The 13,722-nt window shown below is 48.4% G+C and overlaps 1 protein-coding gene across 1 annotated transcript in view; it reads left to right on the top strand.

The window, feature by feature from the left end:
- Positions 1-7,457: 7,457 nt before the first annotated feature.
- The window catches only part of KATNA1 (katanin catalytic subunit A1), a 71,295-nt gene continuing 65,030 nt past the window's right edge, over positions 7,458-13,722 (top strand). The window contains exon 1 of the mRNA XM_063441218.1: positions 7,458-7,646. The gene's annotated coding sequence lies outside the window, so the exon portion shown is untranslated. The remainder of the gene's footprint in view (positions 7,647-13,722) is intronic.

Below are 13,722 nucleotides of genomic sequence, written 5' to 3'. Positions count from 1 at the left end.
GCTGTCTCCGGTCTTTCCAACTGAAGGAGACTGTCATGAGAGTGGCTCGGACTCAACGCTCACTCCGATACCTGGACTCACAAATAGCGCTGTTCCACGACCTATCCACTCTCACCTTAGATGCTAGGCGTGCCCTGAAGCCAATCACCTCCATACTGCAAGAGAAGAGGATCCCATACAAGTGGGGATTCCCGTTCAGTCTTCAGGCCAGGGTAGGAAACCGCTGGCATATCCTGAGGTGGCCGAATGAGATCCCACGCTTCCTGCGGGCCCTAGACCTGCCTGACATACATGTGACAAACTGGATCCTGGACTACCCACCAGCTAGACCCACAGGCCCGAATACACCGGCAGATATCCTCCGAGAAGGGGCAACTTCGAGGCCGATCCAACGCAGAGGCGGCCCTGTGGCACCTGAAGAGTGAATGAAGCGTGACCCCCCCGGGGACGTAGGAACCCCGCTGAGCTGACCTTCCAAATTGTTTTTTTCTCTCTGACACCTCCCCGGATGATCAATGAGAAGGCCCCAGGCGACCCCCCCCCCCCCCATGAACCCGCAGGACACATGGCGGCCGAGGGACGCAGGGACAATCCCGCCAGGGTATGTACCATCCCCCCCACCTCACCAGGCCATTGCCTCCCCGAAGCCCCGAGGGTTCCGTTAGAAGGTTTGGGAGGGGTAAAGCAGGGGAATTAGCAGCACAAGCCGGGTCACCCGGGAATCACGCACCTCGGGCCTTATCTCTACCCCCGGGAAGATAGAGAGGTTTGGGTGGGGGACAGGGAGCGGGGAAGGGATACCCCTGAGGATTGATGTGTATGAGACAGTCCCTTGAAAGACTTAAGTGTTTGTGAACTGCTGTCTATCACAGAACCTTGGGTATCTCCAGGGAGGGGACGGCAGGTCCCCCAGGCTTGCATAGAGGCTTGATTATCCTACCCGAGAATAAATAAGAAATGGCCAACATGGAAACCACACAGGGACCGGGAAGGGGAGGGCTGCAGTCGGGGAGGGGGGCTTATGGGGGCAAGACACGCACCCACCCCGCCCCGGTTGCCCAACCCAGGCTCTGCCGCCTACCAACGGTCTGCGGCGGCCTGGCTGGGCGGGGCGCGGGGCGACGGCGTCTCTGGGGGGCTCACGGAATGACACTGTGTAATATGTGCCTGCAGTGTTAACGTTGCACCGAAAAGGAGCGGTTTATTAGTTACGCTATCATTTTACCTAGCACTGTGTACACCATGTTCCCGTTTTGTTAACGTTGCACCGAATAGGAGCTGTTTATTTGTCAAGCTATCATTTTACCTAGCAATATGTATAATCTATACCTATATTGTTACCGTTGCATCGAATAGGAGTTGTTTACTTGCTGAGCTATCATTTTACCCAGCAATGTACGTTAAGGGCCCTATGTACGAGACACCACATGGAGGGAAGCGGAGGAAGTTATGGTCCTCATTAGCCATGCTTCTATACGGGCCCCGGAAGGGAGGGAGTTGGATAGAGGTCCGACACACTGTCAGCTGACTGTAGGCTTCGACAGGTATCACGACAAAAAAGAACTAAGCCCGATGAGTCGGAGAACCCCACAAAGTAGACGGCCACCGACTTTCGCGCACAACGCGAGCGGGGTCTGGGTTGGGCGACTGCTCCCCATACGACCCGAGACGGAGGGGCCCACATGACAGAAAAACATTTTTTTACCCTACAGCTGATACTACCGGCGGGGAGGGAGCCGATGGAGGCGGCTGACTTCACAACCTACACAGAGGGACGACATACCCCGTAGGGAGCCTTCCACGCACCCCACGCAACTGACCTACTTTGTAAATACCGGCCAGAGTTCTGAGGGACGACCCAAAGACGGCCCCCGAACAACCTCACCTGACCGAGGTTCGACGGTGCTCTGACTACATTCACGGACTACCCAATCCCGGACGTTTACACTTTCCTAGACTACCCCCCACTCTCCCCCCCCCTCTCCCCCCCTGGCCCACGCTACACCTGAGTGAGGGCCCTATATCAATCGGGCATGGCACAGTTTCGACCGGCGCAGCTTACATTGTGGTCGCACAATGTTCGTGGGCTTAACATACCCGAGAAGCGCGCGCAACTCCTCCGTAGGCTCTGGGCAGAGAGAGTGTCCGTTGCGTTCCTGCAGGAGACGCACTTTAGAGAGAGAGATGCGCCGACACTGACAAATAGACGCTTTTCGCAGGGCTACTTTGCAAATCACCCAGACGCACGAAAAACAGGGGTGGCGATTTTATTCGCACACACGATACCGTTTAATCTCAAAGAAACATGCAAGGACCCAGGTGGTCGCTATATCTTCCTTAAGGGTACCATTGCTGACACCCCATATACTTTTGCATGCGTATATAGCCCTAACCGTAGGCAGCACGTCTTCCTGGCTAAAACCCTGGCCAAACTGGAGAGATTCAGGGAAGGCCTGCTGGTCATGGCTGGTGATCTTAACGCCCCGCTTGACCCAAGCGTGGACTCTTCAACTGGCACAAGCGCGATCCCGGAGCACTGCCTGCGCTCAATGCGACGCTCCTTAGCCAAATCAGGGCTCCAAGATTGCTGGAGAGTCGCACACCCAGATGACAAGGACTTCTCGTACTATTCCGCGGTCCACAAGCGCTATAGCAGAATCGATTACGTATTTTTGCCTCAAGAACGACTGACCCACCTCCAAGACGCGAAGATTGGAATAATGCATCAATCCGACCATGCGCCCATCCTGATCCGGATGAAATCCCCGCTGTTTAGACCTGCGGAGCGCCACTGGAAACTCAATGAGACCCTTCTAGATGATCTGGAAGCCAGGACATCAGCCTGCCGGACACTCACCGACTACTTCGACACGAACACAACGGAGGACGTGTCCCCCCTAACGCTGTGGGAGGCACATAAGTGCGTCATCCGAGGACACTTCATAGCCCTTGGCTCACAGCGTCGGAAAAGCAGGAACAAGGACATCTCTGATCTCACCAAAAGGATAGCCAGCCTAGAGGACTCACACAAAAATTCCGCAGATGACAATGTATACCTACAACTCGCAGAAGCCCGCAGGGCACTGGCGGATCTCCTGTCTCAGGGCCTGCTACACACCCTGCGGAAGTCTGCGAGATTTTTCTATGAGCATTCCAATAAGAGCGGCAGACTTTTAGCGAAAATGCTTCGGGAGAAGAGGAGATCCCAGCACATACACAAAATCCGTACTCAACAGGGACGATCCACAAGGATGCCGGAGGGAATCATGGAAGCCTTTAGGGAGTACTACAAGGACCTTTACCATCAGTCCCAGGCCCAAACAGGAGACACGGCGAGACTACACCGCCGGAGGGTATCGGACTACCTATCGCAAACCGTCACACGTAAACTCACACCGGACCTCGCGGAGGAGTTAGATGGACCCTTGACCCTGGTAGAACTTACGGCAGCCCTGAAACACTCAAAACCTCATCGAGCACCGGGCCCAGATGGCCTCCCTCTGACGTACCTGGGGACATTCCAGGAGGTTCTTATGCCCAGGCTTCTGACGAGCCTCAATGCCATACGTGATGGCGGAGCCTTTCCCTCAGACACCCTAGCGGCAACGATCACAGTGATCCCCAAAGAAGGGAAAGACCCCTCACTCTGTTCCAGCTACAGGCCGATCTCACTGCTTAATGCAGACCTGAAGCTGTTCACGAAGGCTCTCTCTTTGAGAATATCCAGGATTCTACCGGCCCTAATACACCCGGATCAGGTCGGCTTCATTCCAGGGCGGGAAGCTAGAGATGATACTATCCGCGCATTAAACGTTATCCACTATGCGAGATCCAAAGACCGGGACACCGTATTACTCTCGACGGACGCCGAAAAGGCGTTCGACCGAGTAGACTGGATATACTTAAATGAAACACTACGGCATTTCGGCTTTGGGACACATATGCGCACCTGGATCTCCGCCCTGTACTCGACGCCGACCGCCAGGATTCGTGTGAACGGAGGCCTGTCACAACCGTTTCCCATACGTAACGGAACCCGCCAGGGATGTCCCCTGTCCCCCCTCCTGTTTGCCCTCTCCCTGGAGCCATTCCTGGGGGCGGTCAGACGGGATGGGGGCATAACGGGGGTTCGCATAGGTAAGGTGGAACACAGAGTGGCGGCATATGCTGACGATATGCTGTTCTTCCTTGAACAACCCTTGATCTCCGTTCCCAACCTTCTACAGGCCTTCCGCAGGTTTGGGCAGGTGTCCAATCTGAAACTCAACCTGGATAAGTCGGAAGCGATGCCACTAATGCGGAACGAAGAAGACGTCCGTAGACTTAGTGCCCAATTCTCCTTCTCCTGGTGCGCGGTGAAACTGCGCTACCTAGGTACCTGGCTACCAAAAAACCTATCGCAGGTCTACCAACTGAACTTCCTTCCCCTCCTCAAGTGCATAAAGCAAGACCTTCAGCGTTGGACGACAAGCTACATCACATGGTTTGGCCGTATTAACGCGGTCAAAATGAATGTGATGCCACGGCTGCTATACTTCTTCGCCACCCTGCCGATATCTATACCACATTCGTTCTTCAAGGAAGCGGATTCGACCATTCGCGGGTTTGTATGGAATCACAGAGCCTCACGCATTCGTAGGACAGTCATGGAACGTCCTAAGTTGGCTGGCGGGCTGGGACTACCGTTGGTTCAGTCTTATTACCAAGCCACACATCTACACAGAATAGTGGACTGGCATGTCAGTGACAGTCCAAAACAATGGGTGGCCATGGAACTCCAGCAAACACAAGGCCAGTTTCCCTCTAAACTGTGGTTGGGACGAGCCACCTTCCCGGAGCTACGCATAGACAACCCCATGATTGACGCGACCCTTAAGACCTGGTGCAAAACCCGCCACACTCAGCAACTAACTACCTCACCGAACCCCCTGACCCCTATCACCCACAACCCGGAGTTGACGGGAGGTTTACCCCCAGCAGCTTTCCAGGGCTTCCAGCAACCCGATTGGATTTACGTGGGTCGGTGGTGCACAGGGAGAACACTCAGACCACTGCCCGACTTACTGGGAGATACACGACCCACACAGCTGGACGAATTCCGCTACCACCAGGTGCGGACGTATGTTACTAGAATTGCGGGTCAGAACCACCTCCACAGACAACTCACTAGCTTCGAGCGGCTATGCACAAACCGAGCTCACATAGACCACGGGGTATCACTCCTATACAAGACTCTTCGAGGGACCATAGACAACAGCCCCGTGGGCTACAGAGGCAAATGGGAACGGGAAACCGGTACGCAACTCACGGAACAAGAATGGGACAAGATTGTACTACTCACCCATAAATGCTCCATTAGTTCGAAGGTCCAGGAGACTGGCTATAAATTGTTGTCCCATTGGTACCGCACGCCCGATATCCTGAGACACTTCGCCGACAACAACGCGGGCTCATGCTGGAGATGCAACTCGGCTATAGGAACGACCTTGCACATATGGTGGTCATGCCCCCGACTAGCGCCATACTGGCTGCAGATTAACTCGAAAATTAAGGAAATCACTGGAAGCGATCTTCCCCTACTACCCATGACGATGCTCCTACACCACACTCCAGTCCCCACCAGGAAATATAAACACTCACTGACCATCCATATGCTGAATGCTGCGAAAGCGCTGATCCCCTTGCATTGGAATAGGGCTTCGGTACCCACCTTCAGCCAATGGGTTGACAAAGTAGAATTAATTTATGAGATGGAAATACTGACTGCTTCCCTGCAGGGACGCTCGGACAAGTGCGCCCTACAATGGTACCCGTGGAGGCATTACATTTCTACGGGAAGAGCATAAGGGCACAGGGGCATGCCGGGCTCGGGGGACTGGACCCAGTACGAATAGACGTGTGGCCACGACCGTACGCTGTCCGAACATGAGACTAGTGCACGCCCATGGGGACCTCACCCGGGCTGTTGGCCTAAGGCTACATTGACCCCTGCCCTTCCCCCCCAACCCCCTGCCCCGCTACAACCACCTCCTACTGGACACCCCCCCCCTCCCCCCGACATACCAGACGAGTGACGGAACAACCAGACAGGTTGGAATCCGACCAGGGAGATGGACACGACCGCAGCAAGGAACGCCTAGGCTACCACCTCCCACCGACAGGACTGACCCTGACACTTACTGTACCGTTAGGTTCGATAGGCCCCATGGGGGAGGAAGGTCGAGATACGGTCCTGATAGATGTCAGGCTAACCCTCATAGACACCGGACGCAGATAAACCAAGAGACAAAATACCCAGACCGATGTGGGACTTAAGCTAACTACTATAGGGACGGAGACTGGGCAGAACACGGGATAACTATCTCAGGCGTTTGTCCACATGTATGAACAAACCATAACCAGAGCTAAACCGAATGCGGCCTTAGGTGAATCCTACCTTAAAATTGTGCCACACACACTCACTAGAACATCAGCATAGGAACACTTATACCTTTACGGTTTCTAATCTTTGAGCCCACACACAAAACCTGACGCATAGGGAGATGGGTTGAAACCAGGTCTGGAGGGTTACTCTTCATTGTACCGTGTACTTGCTTGTCAGAGCTCGACCTACCTTCAGAAACGATTTACTAAGTGAACCTGCACGTCATTAAACCTACCCCACTAATGTGTACAGATTGCCAACCTTCAGTTTAACTGTCTACCAATGTCACCACTGTACAGAACAAGCATTGTACCTACTGTACCTCTTATTGTTACCTTTGAAAACTAAATAAAAACTGATTGACACAAAAAAAAATGACAGATGGACAAACATGTAACAGAACTGACAAAAAGATCTCAGTGACAAACATATTTGGAATAGTCATCCCTCTCAGACAAACATACTTGCTTTTCCAAATTTTAATTTTTGTTGAGCCAAAAAAAACACATTATAGAAATCAGAAAGAAATATTATGAATTAGTGTACATCACCAGCTTCGAGGTTATGTCTACTACTACAGTACAGGATCTTAAGCAAGCATTGGTGGTTCAGTGGTAGAATTCTCGCCTGCCACGCGGGAGGCCCGGGTTCGATTCCCGGCCAATGCAGCTGTTTTTTTTTTTTTCTCCCTCTCAAAAATATTAACCTGACTCCGTTATACAGACACATATCTCAACTTCTCATATGATTCACAGATTACATCTTCATTTTATGTAAAAGTAAGAGTGCTACTCGCACGTGTTGTGCTAAACTTCCCACAACTCTCTCTGAGCACCCATCGGCTCTCAGCACACAGTAGTTATCACATCAGATTTACAAACACCGCCTGAGGAAATCTTTCACAGACCACGCTTTGCGGTCTGATGAAAACTGTAGTGTAGAAGGCCAAGGAGCGGATTCGGTAGCCGAGAACGCGCACGAACGTCAGGATGACGTCATTTTGCGCACGCTCCCAATCCGGAACTGACGTCATTAGGATCGTTTTCAAACTAAGAGGTGGAGAGGAAGAGACAGAGTGGATTATGGAGAAGAAGTAGATGTTCAGGAGTTGAAGAGTTTTACTGCTGTGTACAGAGCTCCCTATAGGGACAAAGTGTCTGTGTGGTCCTATTCCTTTCACATCACCGGGTTCTCTATCAGTGAGTGGCCACACTTAGCTCAGGTAAGGAGGAGTGTGCCAGTGTTGCTGTCAGCTGTCTGTGAGGGGGCTGCTGGTGGATATTCACTTTCAATGCTGCCTTAATACTAATCCAGGCTGAGGAAGCACACGGTTCTAGAAGTAGAACACTGAGCAGGAGCAATCCATTGGTTTCCATGGTGATTGCTCCACTTTGGACATTCCTCTGTGCTGCTTACAATGCCATGTCCTCCATTTGGATTTTGTGCATCAAGGAAAGTGTCGTCTACATGAGCTCATCTGACATATGTTGGGCATCCTAGGTTTGCAATGTGTATGATGCTGTGTTTTGTAGTATATTTTATGTTTACAGAATCATGTCAACAGATTATGCTTCTATCCATTAATCTGCAATATTTAAAACTGAGCTTAACCTTTTGTAAAATATTGTTCTAATTGGACTGTTTTACATTTCAATTTGAGTGTTTCTTACTGATTGAATTTATATGTTCTTTGGCGTTTTTTTTTCTACTTTTTCTGTTAGTTGTGGTGTGCAAGTAACAGTGTTGCAAACATCTGGAAAGTTTACCATACTCTATTTTTCCAGTTTGCTGTGTTGGACTCTAGATTTTGCACATTTATCACAGTAAACTGGGAAACCCTATTTGCTTTGTGGTATTATGTGGAAAATCATTTTATTTGACCAGTAATTAACATGTAACCTATATCTCAAGAGTCTTGATGTTCCATTTACTTCATACTTCATATGTTCATCAGGACAGTAATTTAACACTTTAGCATTTTTAATGGTGTTTCACTGCAAATATTATAATTATTTTTGTTATGGTTCTTAGTGACCCGTTTATAATATATGTAACCAAATATATAAATAGCATATATCCATAAAAAAAAAAAAAAAAATTCTTTATTTTTGGTGTGTCGTTGCATTACATCATGGTAACAAGATGAGCATCACGCAGTACCTGCATTTTTAACGTGGGCACAAATACTATGGGTGTCGTGTGCCCCTCATTGTGAAATACCCCGTCCCTTGTTAGGGTACGCTTGCGTGTTAGCGACACCATTTTTGTTAACCAAACGCTTAACATGGTGGCAGAACCAGTACATTGTATAGTGTGCCCTCCGTTGTGGGCACCATTAAGTCACGGTTGAGTTGCGTAGTTATTTTGTACGTGAGCTATGGCCACTCTCTCCAGCAACGGTGAAAGAAAAGTTAGAGAAGAAAGTAAAGAAAAGGGAAACAGGGGAGTTGATTAGGGGGGGGATCACTCTCATGGTGGGATTCGGAGTATCTTAGTTGTTCCGGTTGGATTCGGTCGACTCATGTAGACAGATTCTGGGTTCCTTTGGATCGGTCGGCCCGGCTGGAGCACCTGGGGGTTGCGGGCCCCTGGACCGGTCCGCCCGAGGTGGGGATCTTTTTGCCAGGTGTGGGGGGAGGGGTTACCCCCTCCCAGCTCCCTTTTCTAGCCCCCCCAGTCCCCGGCCTTCCACAGCTCCCAGACTTTTTCGTATGATTTTGTTGTACCTCTCACCAGTGCCGTGAGATGGTCCATGACGTGGGTGTCTTTTATTTTGTGTATTTATCTGGGGGATGTCAGGTTTGAGCCATGCTTGTGCCTTGGTGAGCCTGGCTGCCAAGGTGAGTTTGTGTATGAGTTTTTGTCGTCCCCCCCCCTTGGCCAGTCGTCTAATGTTCTGGATAATAGGAACACCCATGGGTCTATTTTCACTTGTCTCTGGAATACCTTGTCCAGCAGGCTCCCCATCTCCCTCCAGAAGGCCTGTGCTTTCCCACCACATGTGCTTGTATGTCTCTCTGTGTCCGCAACCCCTCCAACACAAGTCGTCTGGGGTCTTGTGCATGTGGTACATCTCTACTGGGGTGGTGTACCATCTAAGCATGGTTTTGTATGCTTGTTCTTGCTGTGTGACGCATATTGAGGTGGCTTTATTTGCTTCCCAGATTTCCCTCCATTCTGTGCCCTCTAGTACCTCTCCTAGGTCTGATTCCCACTGCGTTGTGTAGTGCAGTTCCCCACCAGTCGGTGCTATTGGAGCTTAGGTGTGCGTATAGGGAGGTGATGAAAGCACATACCCATCTTTAATGCACATTTGTACTGTGTGCAATGATACAGACACTTCTTTCCTATGATATTCACTAAAGCAGTGTTTGTACGGAATTCACAAAGAATTTCCCCCCAAAAAACTCAATAACGATTAGCATTCTTAGCAATTCGATGTTTTGTGAATAAACATTTTTTTTTTCTCCACTCATCTTTTAATGTAAATTTGTATTTTATTTTGTATTTTTGCAGTGCAGAAGATTACATACAAACTTGAGGTACCCCAAAGGCAATCCTCAGGCAGAGCATCCCGCTGTACATTTGTGGTAATAGAGAGGCATGCACAATTTTTATAATAGAAACAGGAAAACCTACATTTTCATAGAAATGCATGAGCAAGTAGAACAGTGTATATAAAAAAGGAGTTAAACAAGCTAGGCATGCTATATACAGTCGTCTGAGTATGATAAATAAATCTACGCTTCCTTTATGGCATATCTTGTCAGACATGACTATATTGAGATAGATAGATATAGAATGTACTAAACAAGATTAAGATTAAGAAGTAAGATTATTGAGACATTAGACATGGTACCCTGGCAGACTGGAACTCTGCCCGCAGAAGGGAACTTGGCATGCCAGATCTGTGTGGTATGAACTGTCACTGCCCCTAACGGGCTAACTTGATGCCACTTATAACAAAATTAACATGGGGGGGGGGGGTAACGTGACTCTGCAATTTCCTGCTGGAGGTTGAGACATGGGGCAGGAGATCGTCCGTTTCTCCTGTCCGGGGTCTGCTCTAGGCCGTAACCGCTCTGCAAGACTTTTGAGGGTCGGCATCGCTGCTTCCCGAACCGGAACACTCCAGTCAGCGTCTAATGTATCACATCTAATTTTCTGAAGTGCGAGTACAGGGGTGGGCATTTTTAAAAAAAATCTACTTGTCTAAGGGAATAAAGTGGTAACTAAATCTACTTGTCCATTGTGACTATTTGTCTTGAAGCAAAATAATTTAATTTACAAAGATTGGGACCCCTGCCGAGAGCCCTTGACAGGCCAATTTGCTGAGCTCTGCATTTCCACAAATTAAATCTGAATGAAAAAATTGAGGCAAAAACAGCTTATTTAGAAAAATTGTCTAACTCTCGCCTATAGTCACAACATGGCTATATTCACCTCAATTTTGCCAATAAGATTTATTTTGCAAAAATTCTCAGTCTTGTGAACTACTCTGTGTGTCGACCTGATTCCTACCATAGATTCTCACTTTGTCACAGTGTGGAGTTTGTGTCGTGTGTGTGTTGCGTTTTCTGGCTATATGTACTATGTTATTAGGGATCCATCCGGGGTTAACTGCCTGGTGATCCTGAAGTGGGAGTGGGAGGTTTGCACCTCTAGTGGTTGCAAAACTCCGTAATCGCCCCCTAGCAGTTCAGCACTCAGTGATTCTGACTGCTAGCTGTGAACATCTAGAAGCTGCGCTCTGGCTCACTAGAGAGTACACTAAAAACCACACCGTAAGCTCTACATTTTAATGTGCATATTTTAATGGGTCCCTGTAGTATGACAAATGTTAGCATTTCTGTTTCTTGGTTTCACTAAAATTTGGGAGGGAACCTTTTGAAGGTAGTCTGCAAGTACTTGTGCATGGGCCAGGAAAAGCATAATTTTCCTCTGTGAGGTTGAGGGGCATTAGGTGGTGGACCTATAGTAGCAGTGGCATTTGCAGCTCTTTGTGTGTGTGTGTGTGTGTATGTGTAAAATTTTTGTAAAAATTTTTTTTTTATGCTACAAACCTGTAGGTAAAAATTAAATCTAAATAGATTCAGTCTTGGAAGCTTGACTAAACAAAAGGGCGTTATTTATGTATGAGGTTACAGTGGTTATGAGCACTTATGTTTACGCTCTGGGAAGCCATATGAAAACCTCTATTATGCATGATAGGCGGGCCAGCGTCCTTCGATTATAAATTTTTTTGCACTTATACCTCCCTTCTCTTGTTGCAGCATGTTTTATGACAGATGTAAGACTTTGAGATTAACATTTTTCAAGATTAAAACAAGATGAAAGGTGTATTTTGTATTTTTACTCATGATGCATGCAATGATTAATATTTTTTTGTAAATAGTAATTTTGCATTCTTCAGAGTCAGAACATGTTGTTCATGTTGATGTTATTCAAAACTTTATTGTTACCACGAACTGTTTTTAAACAAGTGGTTAACCAAATTAGATCATTAGAAATACATATGATCGGTTCCCAAACTGTGTGCTGGGGCGCTGGTACAGGCACACCGTGGCGCCGCAAGATATTTTCCCGGTGTTATGATCAAATGATCATAGCACCAGGAACTGTGCCTCCTTCCCCTGTCTGCTCTGCACAACCAGAGGGGAGATCACAGCTCTCCCTCTCTGGCCTGCTAGCAGTGTAATGCTGGCAGTCGGCAGGGGAGGGAGGGAGAGAGGACCTGGGGGAGCTCTAACCTGCAGCTCCGCGAGGTTCTACTTTTGCGAGCTTGGAGCATTGACGCGGTTACCATGGCAACGCTCCGAATCTCGCAAGAGTGAACTCTAGCAGCTCCTGAGGCTGTCTCTCCATCTCCTGAGTTCACTCTCACCACTTGGACCTCCAGGGATGGCCTTGTACTCCCCCCCCCCCCCTCCCCAGCAAAGGTAAGCATGGAGGGGGGATATGAAAAAAATCTATTTATAATTAAAAAAAAAAAAATTATATCTATTTAGTTGCCCTCCTACCCCCACAGAGACACAATAACTACCCCGTTCACACACACTGCCCCTTCATACACACACTGTCCCCTCCATACACACACACACACTGCCCCTCCCCATACACACACACACTGCCCCCTCATACAACCTCTCCCCCCACATACACCCACTGTACCCCTCATAAAACCTCCCCCCCATACACACACTGTACCCCTCACGCACACACACACTTCATCCTTCACAAACACAATGCACCCCCGTACACTCACTGCAACCCACGCACATTGCACCCCTCACACACACTACTGCACCCATCCTCTACTGCAGATCCCAGGTAAGTTGTTATACTGTTCTTAAACAATTTGACTATTTACTCTGGGAGGGCACTACTGGCACCATAACCACTACAAAGCTTTACTTGACTATTTATTTGTTATAGTATCCACAGCATAGTATTGAAATATCAGCTTAAAAATATAACCTGCACCCTGGGTGCTTTCAGTTGTTTTCATAAAGAATGTCACTTATCTGTACTGCTGGAGATTTTTCTTTGGGTAGCTGCTAAACATCTTTGAAATTTAAGGCCTCCAAGATGATTCTTATTGGGCCTGCTGTTTTTTTTTTAATGTTTCCAGTCTCTGAAGCTGGTAGATACAGATGGGTATATTTCACCTCCACTCACTTGCTTTGTTTGAATCAGACATCTAAAGAGTATATGAGAGAATATTGGTGCCACTGCTCATCAAGTGTATTCATGGTTGTCTGAATAAAAAATTAGCCGTAGGTCGACAGAGCCACGTCCTAAAACGGTCTCTCCCTCGCACCATCAGCTGTCACTCCTGGTTCACATAGCTTACGTTTTCTCCGTTGACACGCCACACCTTCCTTCGCGTCATGTCCAAAAAGGGCAACAGTGTTTCATTGAAGTTTTAACATGGAGGTGCCTTCCTGATTTAAGTATAAATATTATTATAGATTAAATCAAATCAACATTTGATTGTCACAGAGCAGACAGTTATGCTGTGCATGCTCACTAGCCTCCCAATGTTTCTCTTGATCCCGACCAAAAAGGTGGGATCAAAAGTGAGAGGAGCAGCACAATAAGTAATTCTCAGTTTTCAAACCTTCATACAGGCTTGGTTGGGGGTGGCACTCAGGCCTTAATTTAATATTTTTGCATATGCTTTTCAAATAATTTTTTTCCCCCTCCCCTGTCCCATAGTGTTTTCCCCCTCCCCTGTCCCATAGTGTTTTCCCCCTCCCCTGTCCCATAGTGTTTCCCCCCCTCCCCTGTCCCATAGT

The sequence above is a fragment of the Pelobates fuscus genome, chromosome 2 (assembly GCF_036172605.1).
Source record: "Pelobates fuscus isolate aPelFus1 chromosome 2, aPelFus1.pri, whole genome shotgun sequence".
In the NCBI taxonomy this organism is placed as follows: Eukaryota; Metazoa; Chordata; class Amphibia; order Anura; family Pelobatidae; genus Pelobates; species Pelobates fuscus.
The sequence above is the reverse complement of the archived record's forward strand: the minus strand, read 5'-3'. Positions and strand labels throughout refer to the sequence as shown.